The following is a 17,865-nucleotide window of genomic DNA, read 5'->3' as shown; positions in this document are numbered from 1 at the left end:
CCAGACAATCTTTTTATACTTGGGAAGGATAGAATTAAAGGGGACGGGATGCATCTCCTATGACCTGCACTCCACACCTGTCACCTCATTTGACTTTGACAGCAAAAGAGATCGAGGCTAAAGGCGGCAAGGATGGTGCCTGAGTGACCCGGGGAGAAGGGAAATCAAACCCAGTGGCTCCTGGCGGTCATGCTCTTCCCAAATCTCACACTGTTTCTCTAGGTCTTTCTTGTGGTAAAACAAACAGAACATAAAACTTGCCATTTTAACCATTTTAAAGCATACAGTTCAGTGGCGTTAGATTCACAATGTTGTGCAACCACCACCCCTCTTTCCAAAACTTTTTTGTCACTCCAAACAGAAACTCTGTACCCATTAAGCAATAACTCGTTATTCCTTTCCTCCCCCCAATCTTTGGCAACCTCGACTTTGTCTCTGTGAATTCACCTATCCTAAGTATTTCATATAAGTGGAATCAGACAACATTTGTCCTTTTGTGTCTGGTTTATTCACTTAGCACAATGGCTTCAAGGGTCATCCATATCGTACTGTGTCAGAATGCCATTCTTTTATTATTAAAATTTTTTTTAAGATTTATTCATTTTTCAGAGACAGAGAGAGACAGAGCGTGAGTAGGGAAGGGGCAGAGAGAGAGAGGGAGACACAGAATCGGAAGCAGGCTGCAGGCTCTGAGCTGTCAGCACAAAGCCCGATGCGGGGCTCGAACTCATGAACCACGAGACCATGACCTAAGCTGAAGTCGGACTCTTAACCCACTGAGTCACCCAGGATCCCCAGAATGTCATTCCTTTTTAAGGCTGAATAACATGCTGTCGCACAGAGACACCACATTTTGTCCATCTATTTGTTGGATGCTTGGGCTGTTTCCCATTTGGCTATTGTGAATAGTGCCACAATTAACATCTCTGTACAAGCATTTATTTGAGCCTGTTTTCAATTCTTTTGGGTATATACCTAGGAGTGGAATTGCTGGGACATGGCAATTCTATGTTTAGCTTTTTGAGAATACGAGACTTTTCTACGGAGGCTGCACCATTTTACATTCCCATCGACAATGGAAGGGGTTCCAATTTCTCTACAACTGCACCCATACTTTTTACCCTTTTTTGATTATAGCCATCTCAGCAGGTGTGAAGTGACAGCTCACTGCGGTTTTGATTCGCAATTCCCTGATGACTAACGATGTCGAGCATCTTTTCATGTGCTTATTAGCCGCTTGTAGATCTTCAGAGACATGTCTATTCAAGTCCTCTGCCCATATTTTTAATTGGGTTATCTTAATTTGGGTTGTTGAGTTATAGTTCTTCTTCCTGAATAAACCCTTACCAGATATAGGATTTGCAAGTATTTTCTCCTAATCCGTAGGTTGTCTTTTCTTTCTTGATAATGTCCTTTGATGTACAAAAGTTTTTAATTAATTTTGAGAGAGAGAGAGAGAGAGAGAGAGAGAGAGAGAGAGAACGAACAAGCGGGGGAGGGCGGCGAGAGAGAGGCATGGAGCCCCATGAGGGGTTTGAACTCACCAACAGGGAGATAATGACCTGAGCTGAAACCAAGAGATGCTTAACCAACTGAGCCACCCAGGTGCCCCCAAAATTTTTAATTTTGATGAAGTACAATTTATTTACTTTTCTTTCGCTCGTGCTTTCTTATAACCAAGAACCCATTGGTAAACCCAAGGTCATGAAGATTTACTCTTCCCTCCACCCACCCACACCCACCTCCCCCCCCCCCCCCCCCCCCCCCCCCGCCCAGTGAATTTTATGACTTTGGCTCTTATATTTAGGTCACTGATCCATTTTGAGTTAATTTTTGTATATGGTGTGAGTCAGGGGTTGCCCTGGCCTTTTTTTTTTTTCTTAATTTATTTTGAAAGAGAGAGAGAGAGAGAGAGAGAGAGAGAGAGAGAGAGAGATTCCATGCAAGCACAGGAGAGGAACAGAGAGAGAGGGGGGAGAGAGAGAATCCCAAGCAGGCTCCATGCTGCACAGAGCGTGACCTGGGGCTCGATCCCACAAACTGTGAGATTGTGACCCCGAGCTAAAATCAAGAGCCGGATGCTTAACCAACTGGGCCACCCAGGAATCCCTGCCCTGGCTTTTCTGACCAGAGTCCCTCCCCACCATGATCCTCTGGCAGAGCTAGCTAGCACTGGTGCACTAGACCATGAACTTCATGAAGCAGAACTAGGTCTCCTAAAAATCACCACTGTGGGGCAGGCAGCCTCGTGCCTGGTACTCACTGGGTGCTCGAAAACTGCATGATGGACAGATGGATGACTGAATGGGTAAGGTATGGGGGGCCGGCTCCACCCCACCTGCTTACCACCACTGCAAGCACCCACAGCTGGCTGAGCAACTTGCTTGTAACAAATACATGACAGGCCAAACTTATTAAGAGCTAACTATCTATCAACAATTTCACTTACTCCAATCAGTAAACTGAAAATGACCCAAGATCTAACTAGTGCGCTTAACTGAGTCCCAGCCCCGGAAAGTTCATCATTTCCTCGCCAATCTCCTAGCTCAAGTCCCTCATTACACACACGAGAAGACCCAAGAGCCACCCAAGGCCGTGACTTCCCAAAGCCTGGGTTTCAACTCCCAGAGTTTTCCCCCACCGAACACAGGCCTCAGTGATCACCCACTGTAGATAAGCAACAAAAAGGTAGGAGGCGAGTCTGAATTGCTTCAAATGGCAGCAACGGCCCCTGTGAACGGGGCCTCCCAATGAAAAGATAAACCCTGAGGCCCAGACGTCCTGATGCTCTGAGGACCATCTCCTGCCCTCCTCGCACAGCACCTCACTGCTCTCACCCCGCCCCCCTGCCTGTTCCCGCTGCTGACGGTTTGCTCCCTCAGACATCCTCCACCCAGCTCTCCCCACGCGTCTGCTCAAACGTTGCCTATCAGCGAGGTCTTCCTGTCACTCTCTATCTCCCTTACTCTGTATTTCTCCCTACCATTTATTACCGTCGGACGTAATACGTATTAGTTGTCTCTTCCCAATTCCCACATCCCCGACTCCTGGTGGAACGGTAGTTCCTTAAAAGGCAGGGACGTCGGGGCGCCTGGGTGGCGCAGTCGGTTAAGCGTCCGACTTCAGCCAGGTCACGATCTCGCGGTCCGTGAGTTCGAGCCCCGCGTCGGGTTCTGGGCTGATGGCTCAGAGCCTGGAGCCTGTTTCCGATTCTGTGTCTCCCTCTCTCTCTGCCCCTCCCCCGTCCATGCTCTGTCTCTCTCTGTCCCGAAAATAAATAAACGTTGAAAAAAAAATTAAAAAAAAAAAAAAAAAGGCAGGGCCGTTTACACCGGAATAGTGCCTCCCCACGTGAGGTACTCAATAGGTATCCGTGGAATGCACGAGGAGAGGGGAAGACGGGGAACACCATTCTCAGCGTTTACCACACCGCCAAACAGTACAGAGGGAAAGCGCAATCACGGTTAGCATGACTGGACCCTGCAGCCACAGAGGCCCGCAAGTTTACTTCTGGACCCACGGGCTGTCCCTGCTTACTGGGGCAGGCAGGGCTGGGACGCTGTGTGTGATCAAACACTCCCACACATCCCAGTCAAGCCAGAGATGCTGGCAGCTGTTCCTCTGCTGACCTGGCCACGGAAAATGGAGTCTTTCCCCACAGGCGCTTAATAAATGCTTGTGAACTGCACGCAGGAACGAATGAACAAACAACTAATGTACACAGGGCTTACACCTGCACTTTCAGAAGCCTGTGTCAGCGATAAGAACAGATCATCCCAACAATGCTGGGAGGCGGTCTAATTCCTTTCCTAGGAACCCACTGTCAAGATACAACTAGGCACGAAACAAAGTCATTTGCAGAGATTGTCCTCCAAGCAATACTTCACACTGAGAATTGCAACCAAAAAAACCCAATTTCCAACCGTAGAGGGCCCGGTTAAATAAATCCCTAAATCAGAATAGTAAGTAAAAAAGGCTGGTTATGAAACTGTATCTACAGTGAACACAACTATTTAAGGTAATTAATTATAAAGGAACTCAAGACCACAAATATAATTGGTAGTTTCTTCCTATCCTTTCAACCTTTCTGTATTTCCTAAATTATAATGAGCAATAATGAATTTGAAGAAAATCAAACTGATAAAACTTAAAAAAAGTGCTGTCACCTCATATTTTATTGGCCCCCAGGGTGTGTAACTACTTAAACCTCTGGCCACTTCCTCTCCAGTTTCCACGTTCACCTCATCCTGCTTCTTCCTCTTCCTCTGGCCACAACCCCACTGCGGGGGGGGGGGGGGGGGGGAGGCACCCAGCACTTGGGCCTTGAGAGCCACACCTGCAACCACTGCCCCCCATCCCGCTCCAGGGCTGAGCTGCCCCACCCAACATCCTCTAGGCCCACAGACCCCAGGCTCGCTCCTTCACTTCCCATCTCTGCGGCTCTGAGCAAGTTACTGAACCTCTCTCACTGAGATGCCATTTCCAAATCAGGGAACTGAGGCTGACCTCAACTCATGGGAGCCTCTGAAGGCCCAGGGAGCTAATGGAGCTCCACCTTACAGGGCACAGGGAGCCAGCGTGCTAACGGGCTGTGTGCTGTGGCCCTGCCTTGTGTCGAGTCTCAATCTGTTGGCTCTACTCAGGCTCATGAAGCTGCAATTCTTTATCCTCTACCTGCCTAAGTCTGGGCACCTGTGCTCTCCTGAAGGAAAAACAAGCAGGTGTGCTCTTGGCTCTCAGATCAACACAACGGTTGCTTGGCTGAAATTCCTATCCCCTGGTCGAATCTTCCGCTCCTTTAGAGACACACAGTCCAACTCTCCCTGAGAGCTGGTGCCCAAATCCCCAGCAGCTGCCCTCCGGAGGCCACACACTGTCTTCAAAAGACATTCCCGGCATTTTACTTAAGATCCTGATGCCTCCTTAAACCATCTTCCCTCCTCCACACCAACAATCTCCCACCACCCCAGCTCAGTGCTTGCTTCTCCTGCTCTTTCAGTCACAGGGATTTATTTACATGTTTTTGTTTTTCCTTCGTGAACCTTCTGCATTCATCCCTAATGCCCGAGGCATCTCATGAGCCCCACCTGCGGCCAGGCTCTAAGGCCGGTGCTGGGGCTCAGGTGAGTAAGAGGCTGTCTCAGGTTTGTGCTCTCTGGAACTCATCAGCTGCTCAGAGAGAGAAATGCATGAATAATCAAATAATCGCCTTCCAGCGTGGTTCGTGCTAGAAGACAGCTGTGTGCCACTGGCTGCTGGGTGGGGCCTTGTCTAGGCTGTCACCACAGCTCAGCCTGGGACGAAAAATGCTTCTAAGGGGATTCTTGCGGCAAAGCCAGACCTTGAAGGATGAAGTATCAAACAACAAAATCAAATCACTCAATACTTATCTCAAAGCCCTCAGGGTCCCCTACTGCCCCTCCTCCATCATCACGCTCAGCTGACTCCAATCTGGCTGCCATGCTGCAGACACCTGGGTGCACCTGCCACTCCGAGGTATCCCTCACGGAGCTGGATAGAAAGGGGTGCCACTGTGCTTCTTTTGCTTTTTCTGTACGCTCTTCTCCACGAGCGTCTTCCCTACCGCGGTCATGCTCCGCACCAATGCCTCAAGGTGTGGCTTCTAGATGAGAGGCATCAGGATCACCTGGGTGCTTGTTAGAAATGCAGAATCTCTCAGGCCCTGCCTCAGACCTCTGGGGTCCGCATCTTCTCGTATGCACGTTAAAGTCTGAGGGACACTGCTCCCCACTCTAATCCAGCTTCTCCCAGGTCTTCAGCTTCCCCCTTTTCACTGTTGCCAGCTGCCATCTTTGGATGCCTTCAACATGCCCAGCCTCCAGAGCGTCCGCCTCCTCGCCTCCACGGACCTTCACATCCACCCCAGCGTGGCACTGCCTCAGCCTCACCCTGCCCATCACAGCTCCCTCCAGCTGAGACCTCTGGCTCCACCTGTGGACAAATGTCACCACGGTCCTTCTGTCAAGCTTACTGAGAGGGACAGATGGCAGGCAGCAACTGACAACCAGCAGCATCTAAGTAATTAAGTGCTGCTGGGAGAAGCACTTGCCATCACGGAATCTTCCCTAGACCTTGTGAGTCGGAGATATTTGTCATTCCCCATGCAGAGATAAGAAAATTGAGACATCAGGAGCTCAAGTAGGGTCACACAGTTAGTGGGAGTGGGGTGCAGAGGCGACCCCAAGCTTACTACCTGTACTGAGAGATAACAAGTCTCGCAGAGAAAACTGGGGAAGGGGGCTTGCAGCCAAGGCAGCCCATCTGCACTGGGCTGGGACCTAAAAAGGAGGGGAGAGTAGGAGAATAAGTGGGAGAGGAAGGCACAGGCCGGGTCACATAGCTCTTCACTGACAGACTACAGAGCTTAGAGTTACCAGGGGACAGGAAGGTAACATTTTGGAGCAGCCTGGTCAAAAATGGCCACGTCGTTCCCTGACTTCTGTCTCGCAGACCCCCACAAACCTGATTCTTTGCCTCGTGAGACTTGCTTCCCCGACCCTTCGGGTGTGGTGAACAGTCAGACTCTCCCCAGTACTTGGTCTGCACCTCCCTGCCTGCTTGCCCTCAGGCCTCCTCTGGAGTTGAAAACACCTTCCCCAGAAGGGCTTGGAGGCAGGGGCTCCCCTTCCAACCCAGGGGTGCACATAGCACATCAAACCATCAGGTTCCACGATCAGCAACTCTTAGAGGAAGACCTGAGACTCCTCCCCTCTGCCAACATTCCGAGGGTGCAGCTGAATAAGAGACAGTCTCTGCCTTTGCAGAAGCTCGTAAGCGGGAGCCTTGACCCTGAGCATGTACCTCTTTTAAGGGGAAAACATTTTTGTGACGCCTGCACATTCACACACCTGGACCTATTTGGTAATTCCTAAAAACTGAAGCCTTTCTTAGTCTTTGAAAATGTCTTTAAGTGACAAGTAATCACAGCAACAGTGAATCAGTCGTTGACTGAAAAAAGATTAACTAATTAAAAAAACCCATTAAAACTGTAACACAATGTTTAAAAATTCTTGCATTATAGGTTGAAAATATGTTGGTAGAACTTTATTTGTGAAACACAGATCTATTCCAGAGTCTTCTCCACGTACAGTCTGTGGGTCAGTCTCAACACGACCCGGGAGCTTGTAACAAATGGAGACCGTAGGGCTCACCTTGGGCATCCTAGAAGCAGAATCTACATCTTAACACTAAAGCTTGGGAAGCCCTGGCTTAGAGCATATGGTGTGTGGGGCTGGGGCTTGGACACAGGGGAAAGCAAGGCCAGACAGAACCCACGCAGAATGGGGTGACCTTAAGTGCTTTCGCAGAGAACGTTTTCTGGCAGCAGTATGAAGGAGGTAGAGGTGTGAGGGGCCTACCAGGGAGAGGGGGAGGAAGCAAAAGTAGAGGCAAAGGGGAGAAGCACAGGGACTAACCCAGTTTTAGCAGGGGTGGAGAGGGAGGGCAGGTTGGAGGAGGTACTTCTGAGGTGTGGTGGGCAGAATCTGTCCAGTGCAGGTGTTGGGGGGTGAAGGATGACTCTGGGGTTTTTAAGCTGGAAGATGCATCACTTACAGCAAGGGCATTTTTAAGGAAGAAGGTGCAGAGGAGGGGCCTGGGGACACTCAAAGAAGAGGTGTTCAGATGTGATCTACGTAGGAACAAAACCGTCCCGACCAGGACTGGAGACACAGACCCGTGAGCTCCTGATGATGGGATCAGGTGAGTCTACCCAGGAAAGCCTGCAGAATGATTAAGAACAGAGGATAAAGGAACCAGAGGATGAGCCACCAAAGGGAAAGGGGAGTGGGAGCACATCACAGAAGCCCAGGTAACAAGGAGGGGCAATGAGCCAGCTGCACGGAGACCCAGGGGGCTGAGACATGAGAACCAGCCCCTGGTCTTCACAGCAGAGTATCATGGTGAGGGGATGCTGGAGTGCATAAAGCCGAGACTGCTATCCAAAGCTTAACCCGCCTCAGGGTGCAAGGCCCAATCAATCAAAATTATGTCTTTTTCATAGCAGAATTATCTGCAATGGTCAAAAGGTGGAAGCAATTAACTGTCCATTGACAGATGAATGACCAAATGTGGTATATGCATTCAACAGAATATTATTCATTCCTAAAGAGGAAAAAATTCTAACACATGTTACGACACAGATGAACCTTGGGGACATTATGCTAAGGGAGAGAAACCAGTCACAAGATGACAGATACTATAGGATGCCACGCATGTTGGGGACCTAGTCATCTAATACCCAGAGACAGAAAGTAGAAGGGTGGTTGCTGGGGGCTGAGAAGTTAGCATTTAATGGCTATGGGGTTTCAGCTTTGCAAGATGATGATGTCTGTGGTGTGCGGGGGTCATGGTAGCCCAGCAGTGTGACTCCACCTAATGCCAATGAGCCGTAGACTTCTGTGCATTTTACTGCAATTTAGAACAATTATGTCTTTCATCATCAGCATGGAAGGTCGGAACTCCCAGAACGGAAGAGTATGTCTGTGTTGAGAAGTGAGGGCAAATCTTTTTCAGCTGCCACAGACGACTCCTCCAGCAGGCCTGGCAGTGGAAGAGAAGAGAGTAACTGAGTGCTGACCTAAAGGTGAGGCAGGGCTCCGGGAAGGCTTTCTTCCCCCGGAGGGTGGGACGACAGCCTTCAGCTGGAAGTGGCGAGGCAAGCCTGAGCCAAAGCAAAGGACACTCATTTTCTCAGACTGGAGGACAGGAAGAGAGGAGCCAGAAAGGTGAAGGAGAGGGTGGTAAAGGTGAGGGGGTTCCCACCAGATGGAACTTGAGTATCTCAGGACCACAGGCCTGAGGTCAAGACTCACACCCTCTGGAGAGGCAAGGTGAGGACGACAGGTAGGAGACCTGGAGGGAGTGGGATGGTGAGGGCGGCTGGTGTGGGAGTAACATGGGAGCAGGACTGGAGGGCAGGGGCGGTAGGGGAGGGTGGGGGGAGACAAGCGGGCTGCAGAGCCCAGAGCACATGTCTGAAACTATCATTAAGTCTGAGGTAGCGGTCCCCAAAGGAGGGTTCCTGGTCTCTGGAGCAGCAGCAGCACCTGGGAGCTTGTTAGAAATGCAAGTTTGTAGGCTGTACCTGAGTCTGATTCAGACTCACTGAACCAGAAGCTCTGGGAGGGTGGCCTAGCAGCCCAGGTCTTAACAGGTGACTCTGATGTGATAAAATGTGAGAAACACTATACTATAAAAATTCAGTGGAAGATGCATGTCGCTTTTGATATGCAAGTGAAAAAAAAAATCAGCCTAGCAACTTCCACATAAAAGAGCCAGAAATGCATAACTGCTTCATGCCAATGCAACTTATTTCTATAGTTAACAAAACTTCTGTTAACAAAACCATAGAAATATGCAGTCCATCTCATAAACATCCTTAGATGAGATCTAGAAAACACACCTAAGATCTGGGGTTGGAAATGTTGGTACCAGTCCTGCTCTCCAACTGACTACCTGTGTGCCATGTAGCATGCCGTATCCCTTTCAGGGCCTGTTTTCCCATCCATAAAAAGAGGGAGCTAGAAACAGTTCTTTCGTGGTCTCTTCCGGATCTGACATTGTGTGATTCTGTCCTATAAACAGTGACCTCCGACAAAGTGCTTTTACATAGCTCTTGCCTCGTCAGAGAAAGAATGGCTTTAACAGGTAAAGCATCATATCACAGTTAACCAGAAAACCTTTCCAAAATTCAGTTAAGTGCTAATATCTTGCATTCTAAGAACTAGAACACTCCCTCACTCACTGGCTTTGCTATTAAAGCCACCAATGCCTATAGTCATAAAAATACCGTACTGCACTGGCCTGTGTTCATGAAGTCCACGTGACTGGGATGCCCCAGAAAATATCCCCAATACTTCACATTTTTATCTTACAAGACTTTTTAATCCAGGAAGGCAGGGTTTGTATTTTTTGCTCGGCAGAAAATGAGTTAAAGAACTGTACTATACAGATCCCAGGGCCTGCCCCCTCTGACCCAAGTATCTAGGGACACAGTATTACATGTCTAGGCTTCCTGATAAATGGCCCCGTATTGACCTTGTTACCGGAATCCCTAGACACTGGTTTCCTGCCTGGTTTCTCTGCATCCAAGTCCCTGTCTACACCTACTGGTCATCTAATGCTCATCCTCCTGTGCCTGGGTCCCCAGTGCCACCTGCTCCCTGCCTTTGCCAAAGGCCATAACTTGGTTCTGATCTCAGGACTGGGTCTGGGAGAGGGATGTGGGTGTTTGTGCAGGAAGGATGGTGGAAGTGTGGGTGCCAGGGGGAAAAAAAGATAAGGTCTAGGGAGATTCTGGTCTCCCGCCCCACCTCACTTACACACCCTGGCTCTTAAATTCCATTAGAATTTATCAGTGGGAAACACAGCTGGTTTGTTTGTCCTCCTTGTGCATCTATCACAGACTCCGTCCCTGGGTATGTAAATGACATTCCAGGCTCTCCATAGTCCCCATGGCAGGAAGGTGCAGAAGAGGGGAGGGCCAAAACAAAACAGGAGCAGGAGCAAAGTTGGGGAGGGGCAAAGGAGGTATGACCACCACAGGTACTGGAGCCAGGAACATGGGCTAGGCAGGCAATGTCAAGATTAGTTCTGTCTTTATGTAGGCAGAGGATTCCTAGTGCTAGACGGTTTTCCAGGCTGATCTTCAACCTCAAAGTCACACTTGGGTAGGGTGACCACACCCCCTGATTTGCCTAGGGCAGTCCCAGTTGAAGCTAGTTCCTGAGATGCAATTATTAATAGCCTCACTCTTATTCTCAAAATGTTCTGGTTTAGATGATGAATTCTCATTGTTTTACTCGTGGGCCCCTAAGCCTGCAAAGTTAGAGTCGCAGACACAGAAGGCTGCTGAGCACTAGGAGACACCTCCGGGCTGAGTCTCACCCTTCCTTAAATGCTCCATTCTTCTCTCCAGCACCCCGATGTCTGCTTGTACACCTTCGGGGATAGCAGGCTCACTAAACCCTGATGAAGCCTCTCTTTTTGGGGGAAAGCTGTGTTATAAAAATAGCAAGATTCAAGCCTGTAGAATTCTCTGTCTTATGTGCTCCTCTTTCAATAAATATTTAGTGAGTGCATTTGATGTTCCAGGGCTACTGGGGACACAAGGGTGAGTTAAAATAGACCCAAATTGAAGGGCATTCTATAAAATAATGGGCCTGTACTTTAAAAATGTCAAGGTCATAAAGGGCAAAGAAAGGCTGAGTAACCGTCCCAGTTTAAAGGAGATTAAAATGGATGACCTTGTGAAATGCATGCTCTGGGGGTTTCTTTGCTACAAAAGACACTATCAAGACAAGTGGCAAAAACCTGAGTAAGATCTATAGATTACAGTATTGTTTCAATAATGATTTCTCGATTCTAGAAATTGTGCTGTAGTTATATAGAAGAATGCTATTGTTTTTAGGAAATACACTGAAGTATTTTGGGGGAAAGGAAGACTCTATAAATGACCCTCAAGTGATTGAAGAAAAAAATATATATACATAGAGAACAGAATAAAATAATTGTGATAAAATGGTAACATTTGGGGAATCTGGGTGAAGGGCATAGGAGAGTTCTTTGTTCTATTCTGAGAATTTTGCTTTATGTCTGAATGAGGTCAAAATGAAAAGTTAAAAGAAAAAAACAAGTCTAAGAGACAGGTATTTTTTTTTTTTTTTTTTGAAAAGAAAGCAATGGACCCTGGCCTCAGTCAGGTCACCATGTGGCTGGGGAGACAGGTACTAATACAAATAATTACACTAATTAACTGCAAGATTGCAACTGTGTAAAAGGAGAGAGATCCGGGGGCAAGAGCCGTTTAACAGCAGGCAGTTTTACCCAAATCAGATGCAATCATGGGCTAACACCCAAGGCAGGAGTGAACTGGGGGGGAGGAGGAGCACGGTTCCGGGCTCTCACAGACCCTGCGGCGGGTGAGGCAAGAGGGACCATTACCACCAGGGCCTGAGGGAGACACCAACATTAATCTTATCTTTTATTCCTTTTTAAAAAATGTTTATTTATTTATTTGAGAGAGAGAGAGAGAGAGGAGAGAAAGAGGAGAGAGAGAGGGGAGAGAGACAGAATCCCAAGCAGGCTCTGCACTGTCAGCATGGAGCTCGATGCAGGGCTGGAACCCACGATCCATGCAATCATAACCCGAGCTGAAATCAAGAATCGGATGCTTAACCGACTGAGCCACCCAGGCGCCCCTCGTCTTTTATTGTAAGAGGGAAGTGTTTTTGAAAGGCCCAGGTGACTGCAGCCTCCAGGTGGGGCATCGCAGATTTTTCCCTGTCCCCTGACACTTCAATTTTCTTTTTAAAAAAAAAAAATTTTTTTTTAACATTTATTTATTTTTGAGAGACAGAGAGAGATAGAGCACAAGCAGGGGAGGAGCAGAGAGAGAGGGAGACACAGAACCCAAAGCAGGCTCCAAGCTCCAAGCTGCTGGCACAGAGCCTGACACGGGCTCAAACTCACAAACTGCGGGATCATGACCTGAGCCGAAGTTGGCCACTCAACCAACTGAGCCACGCAGGCACCCCTGACACTTCAATCTTCTACAGCAACCATATATGTATTGATAACCAGACCAGGGGAGGGTGCTGGCGGGAGCAAGGCGGGCTCAGACTGTCATGTCCTCTCTGCAGGCCTGCCAGTGGTTAGGGTGAAGGGACGGTTGATGGAGATGGTCGCTGCTTCTCTCACAAGCACCCCAGGGCCTACACTGAGGCTGACTCACCGCAAGGTGGGGGGCGTCAGGTCTTCATATCCTACTCCCAAAGTCAGCCCGGTGCCTCTCATCCTACAGCATCCAGCTGGCCATGGCCCCTTTCTGGTCCTCGATTCTGCCCCTTGGAATGTCCCTTGAGCTCTGAGAGCTAGGAGCTGTAGCCCTGCCCTAGGGGTTGGCCATTTCTCACCCACAGTGACTCTTGGCACTGAATACCCCAACAAAGCATTTGTCTGGAGGGTCAGGGGCCGCCCACAGAGGGAAGGGACCCTGTTCTGTGTGCCAAATTCTGCCCTAGTGGGTTTTCATTTATTAGCTCCTTTAAAACAGTCCATTTAAAGGAAATGTTCCATTATCATCCACATTTTATAATTAACTGATTTGTCTGGGGACAGACTTGGGTTCACATCTTGGCTATCCTACTTAGGAGCAATGTATCCTTCGGGTGATCACTGCATGTCTCTGAGCCTCAGTTTTTTTCACCCTACTAGTAAGGGGCTGGTAGGAATTAACATGATTCTCGGGCTAGGAGGTACTATTTATTCCCTTTTGAGGCACCAAGAGGCTCAGTACAGAAAATCCACTCCAAACTACACATTGCTTAAACATTTACTAAAAGCTTCTGTATCCTGACAATAAATCATGGGACCTGAATTTTCCAGGACTATCCCAATTTCAAATCCTCTGTCCTAACTTTCCACATAAAGCATCAAATGTCTCAAAAATTCCACTCTCTCAGTATCCAAACAACACCTCCTAGGCCTCCGCTCACACAAAGAAGCAGCACATTCTTTTTCAGACTACAGATCCTAGCCTTTGGTTCAGAAAATGTAGTCAGCAGAGCCCTGCTGGCCCTCTGATGGAAACGGGGTCATGGCAGCCAGTACTCCATCACGACCCAGACTTGGTTGTTTCCCGGCACATTGGTGTGAACTACAGCCAGAAGAAGCCGAACCATGATGAGGGCATCACCCACAGAGGGCCACAGACTGGTTAGATGAGCTCTCCCCCCACCTCCCTACCAAGATGCTGGTACCCAGGTGGGTACGAAGCACAGCCAGAGGGTTGCTCCAAGGTTTAAATGAATATTTAGAAACCACTCAGAACAGTGCCTGGCATCTGGTAAGTGCCATAACAGTGTTTAATAACTAAACGCAAAGGCATACCTGGCAGAAGGCGCTCATGCCTCCAAGACAACCCACAAGCATCACTGCTATGTGGGGAGAACAAGAGGGGACACTTACCCCTGCATTGAGTGAGGCTGGGCCTCCTCACAGATGTGGGGGAGCACCCTGACTACAGGAGGTAGGTCCTGTATTAGCCAAGGTCAGGAGGCTAGACCTGGGGAAGAGTCACCACTCCTGAAATACACAAGGTCTCTTTGAGCCTTTGCATCTGCTGTTCTGTCTGCCCCCCAAATACCATCTTTTTCTACCCTCAAGGCTGAATTCAAATGCCAACTACTCCTTATGGTGTTCCTTGATGCCCATCAGAATGAATGGCTGCTTCCACTGGTCTCCCTTGCATCTGGCTTTATCATCTTTTAAAGCAATTGTGAAACAGATGGGTCAGATACAGAGTATGTGTGCACAGGTGCGTGCACACACACACACACACACACACACACATACAATCATTGTCTTCCCAAATCCACCATACATCCTTCCAAGATAAGGGTTCAGCTTTCATCTCTGTAACCCTAGGGCCTGACACACAGCTCAGTAAGTGTCTAAATTTTCTGTGAAATCTGTGCTCTCAGCTGGTCTTCACCTGCAGGCAGAGAGTGGTTTCAGGTGCACACACAACCAGAAGCTATGTAGACCCAAGATCTGTGGGCCTTGGAACCCATGACCAGATCAGATTTTAGCCAGGGACCTACCAAAACATTTGCTTTCATCCTCTTCAGGTGGATGAAAGGAGACACCTGTGATACCAGGGTAGTATAGACACTGACCAGGTCCTGGCCTGTCTGTAATAGAACTAGTAAGAGGAGCCCAAGCTTGGGAAGCAACACCAGCAGGCTGCCCTGACTCCAGTCTGTCAAGGCCAGGGCAAGTGCAGAGTGCCTTAGGCATTCCAGCCCCTGCAACACACCTGGGAAAAGAAGAGAGATTGGCCCTGCTTTCCAGGAACCACTACTATCTGGTGGTAGGAAGTAGAACTCTGGGGTTAGGGTCAAAGTCGCAGATCCCCTCCCCACCTACCACAAACCCTGAGGGGAGGGAGGGGGCCAAGTCTTATAGTTCCTTCCAAAACCCAAAGCTGAGCCCTGTGGGGATGGGGTATGTGCATTCTGGAAAACGGAATACCTGATGTGCCTGGACCCATGGTTCAGAAGGTCACCCTTCGTCCCTCTTGCTCCTGGCCCCAGACTACCTTTGCTAGCTCAGTTTCCTCAACTGCCAAGCGTGGAACAGAACAACACTAAAATTAAACAATGTACTTGAAACCTCCCAGTTCACAGTCAATAATCAAGGGGTTGGTCCCAATCCCAAGACCAATTACCAGCTGGGAACCTCAACTTCTTTCGGGGGTAGGATTTGTCTCTGACCAGGTTCCTGACACTTGAATGAGGTTTAAAAGCTACCAGAATTCTTCTCTATGAAAAATGTGAAAGGTGGGCTCTGAAACAGGAGTGATCAAGCAGTGATGTATCCAAATTTGACTCTGTGTGAACTTAGGTTCTTGGTCGTTTCCCAACTGTCCCTGAAGACCTGCTTTCTCCCCGAAGGGAAGTTCCCCCAGGCATCCTGGGTTTGCTGGGGTCAACAGGCTTGCTCAGCATCCCCACCCAGCACTGCATCAGATATACAGAAGTGGCTTAATAAATGCTTGCTGAACGGAATGCCACTCCACTCGGAAATGCCTTCGGTAACTTGACCTTTTCACATTCCTTTGCTAATGTCTAATTTACATATAAGAGTCCGCTTTAGGAGATGGCAAATCACCAGAGACAACTTGGGATCAATAGGGTATTAAGCACGTTTTATTCTAAGCCAATTCTCTGCAAATTGGTATTCCATTAACTGTACGTGGGATTTATGGGAACTCACTATGAACCAGAATATTTAACTAGAACGACCTACTCTCTGTCAGATAATAGCTTACCATTGTTAATTTTCAACTAGTCAATCTCAGAAAGGTTTCCAGCTTCCAATCTACGTGTTGATTTAATCATCAATAAAGTCATCTATTTGAAAGTCTCCGTACAATAAAGGACAGCCTGGTGCAGAAGAAAAAGATCTGCCTTCGGAAGCAGAAGACCTGATATGCCACCCAGGCCACATACTGTGTCATCATCGGCTGCTCAATTTCCTTATTTGCAAAATGGGACTAACACTAGCCTCATGAGAGAGTTGTAAAAATTGAGTCCATGCGTGTGGATGCACTCTGTACAGTTCTAGGAGACTATACAAAGGTTAAGATGAAATTCTTGAACAACTCAAGGAGGCTAATGATAGAGCGCAGGGTGGTTCTGAAGGGGGAGAGGAGATATTTTGGTCCCCAGGGGACACTTGGTCATGGCTGGAGACATTTCTGGTTGGCACAATTGAGGGAGAAGGATTGCTACTGGAATCTACTGGGTAAGGCCAGGGATGCTACTACACATGCTGCAATGCACTGGGCAGGCCCCACCACAAAAAAATTATCCAACCTCAAATGTTAACAGTGGTGAGATTAAGAAACCTTGAGCTAAATAATCGGGAAAGTTGGGTATGGAGCTTTTCAGAACAGAAATCCTCCTGAGCAGCCTGTACTTCTTCGTATCTATCATCCCTTTAAACATTTGAAGATCCATCTTGCAACACAGCTCTTTTGTAAGTAAAGCTCAACTGCCAACTTCTGGAGTTTCTGAATGTATAAAACTGCTTTTAAACACGATGCTCTCCGATTACAATGCAGCTAAATTGTTTCTCCAAAGCCCTTGACTTCTGCAGTTCTCCAAGGCACAAAGACAGGGGTCTGTCACTCTGCCACTAGGCCCTGAAGATGCTCTCATAATTCTAATTTCCTGGTGAAATGGGAGCCACGAGGGTCTCTAAACGAATTAAATTCACATCACGCCAACTGCTCCCTTGCTTTGTGCCGGGCACGGTGCCAAACACCTCCACATAATTTATCCCACTTAATCCACCCAACAACCAGCTGTTTGCAGGGGAGGAAATTGAGGATCAGAGAGGTTAAACAACTTGCCCAAGGTCACCAGCTGGCCAGGGTGAGCCCCACATGAACGGAGGTCTCCAGTTTCCAAGTCACAAGCTCTTTCCACCAGCTCGGAAAACCCAGGTGTCAAGTTGTCTCAACTTCCCATGAATTTTTAAGGCTCCCGCAACTTCTCAATAAGTTTAGGTTGCTGAAAATGGGAATTTCCGGGGGGCTGGGCGTTCTCACATACACTCCCCCACTGCAGCTGTCTCACCGCAGGTACCTGATAAATGATTCCATATCGCCCGCGAACGGGGAGGATTTATTGGCGCTGGAGTTCGTGCCAGGCCCAGGAAATGCCATTTTGAAAGCCGAGAGGCGGATTCGCCCTGAGAGCCGAGAAGGTCTGGCCGCCGCGCTTGGCTGGCCCCACGCGCGGGCTGTGCGCCCCCCGGGCGCCCGGGACTGGGGTCGCCGCGGCGCTGGGCCCTCCGAGGTCGCCAGCCGCGTCCACCCCTGCCCAGGTCGGAGCGCACGCCCACGCCCCGCTGCCGCAGCCGCCGCGTCCCGGCCGCCCGCCCGGGACCGAGCCCCACCCCGCCCCGCTCGCTCCTTCCCGCCGCGGCGCCGCCAGGTGAGCGCGGCCCGGGCGCCCCCTCCCTGCCCCGACGTAGCGCGGAGACCCCGGGGCCGCAGCGTCCACCAGCCCGCCCGCGCGCTCGCCGCGCGCTCGGGGACGGGTGGGGGCGGGGCGGCGCCGAGCCAGCCCCCAGTCCCCGGGAGCCCCGCGCCCTGCCCCGGCCCGCTGGGGTCGTGCCCGCCCGTACCTGCAGCATCCGGGGGCGCGGGGCGCCCAGGTAGGTCGCGCTTGCGGGCGGCGCGGAAGCTCGCTCGCGGCGCGACCTGGCCGCCGTCTGAGCATGCCCAGTGCCGCCCGCGGGCGGCTCCCGCCGGCCGGGCTGGCCGCGACGGGC

At 49.6% G+C, this 17,865-nt stretch overlaps 1 protein-coding gene across 3 annotated transcripts in view; it reads right to left on the bottom strand.

Moving 5' to 3' along the window:
- PTPN3 (protein tyrosine phosphatase non-receptor type 3) overlaps window positions 1-17,865 on the bottom strand; it is a 115,295-nt gene that overhangs the window by 96,223 nt on the left and 1,207 nt on the right. The window contains exon 1 of one of the 3 annotated variants that reach the window (XM_047831471.1): window positions 17,719-17,834. The exons of 1 other annotated variant lie outside the window; for it this stretch is intronic. The gene's annotated coding sequence lies outside the window, so the exon portion shown is untranslated. Of the gene's footprint in view, window positions 1-17,174; window positions 17,421-17,718; window positions 17,835-17,865 lie in introns of those variants that run through there. One more of the 3 variants, XM_047831475.1, reaches the window with a different exon arrangement.

Source organism: Prionailurus viverrinus, chromosome D4 (genome assembly GCF_022837055.1).
Source record: "Prionailurus viverrinus isolate Anna chromosome D4, UM_Priviv_1.0, whole genome shotgun sequence".
In the NCBI taxonomy this organism is placed as follows: domain Eukaryota; kingdom Metazoa; phylum Chordata; class Mammalia; order Carnivora; family Felidae; genus Prionailurus; species Prionailurus viverrinus.
The sequence above is the reverse complement of the archived record's forward strand: the minus strand, read 5'-3'. Positions and strand labels throughout refer to the sequence as shown.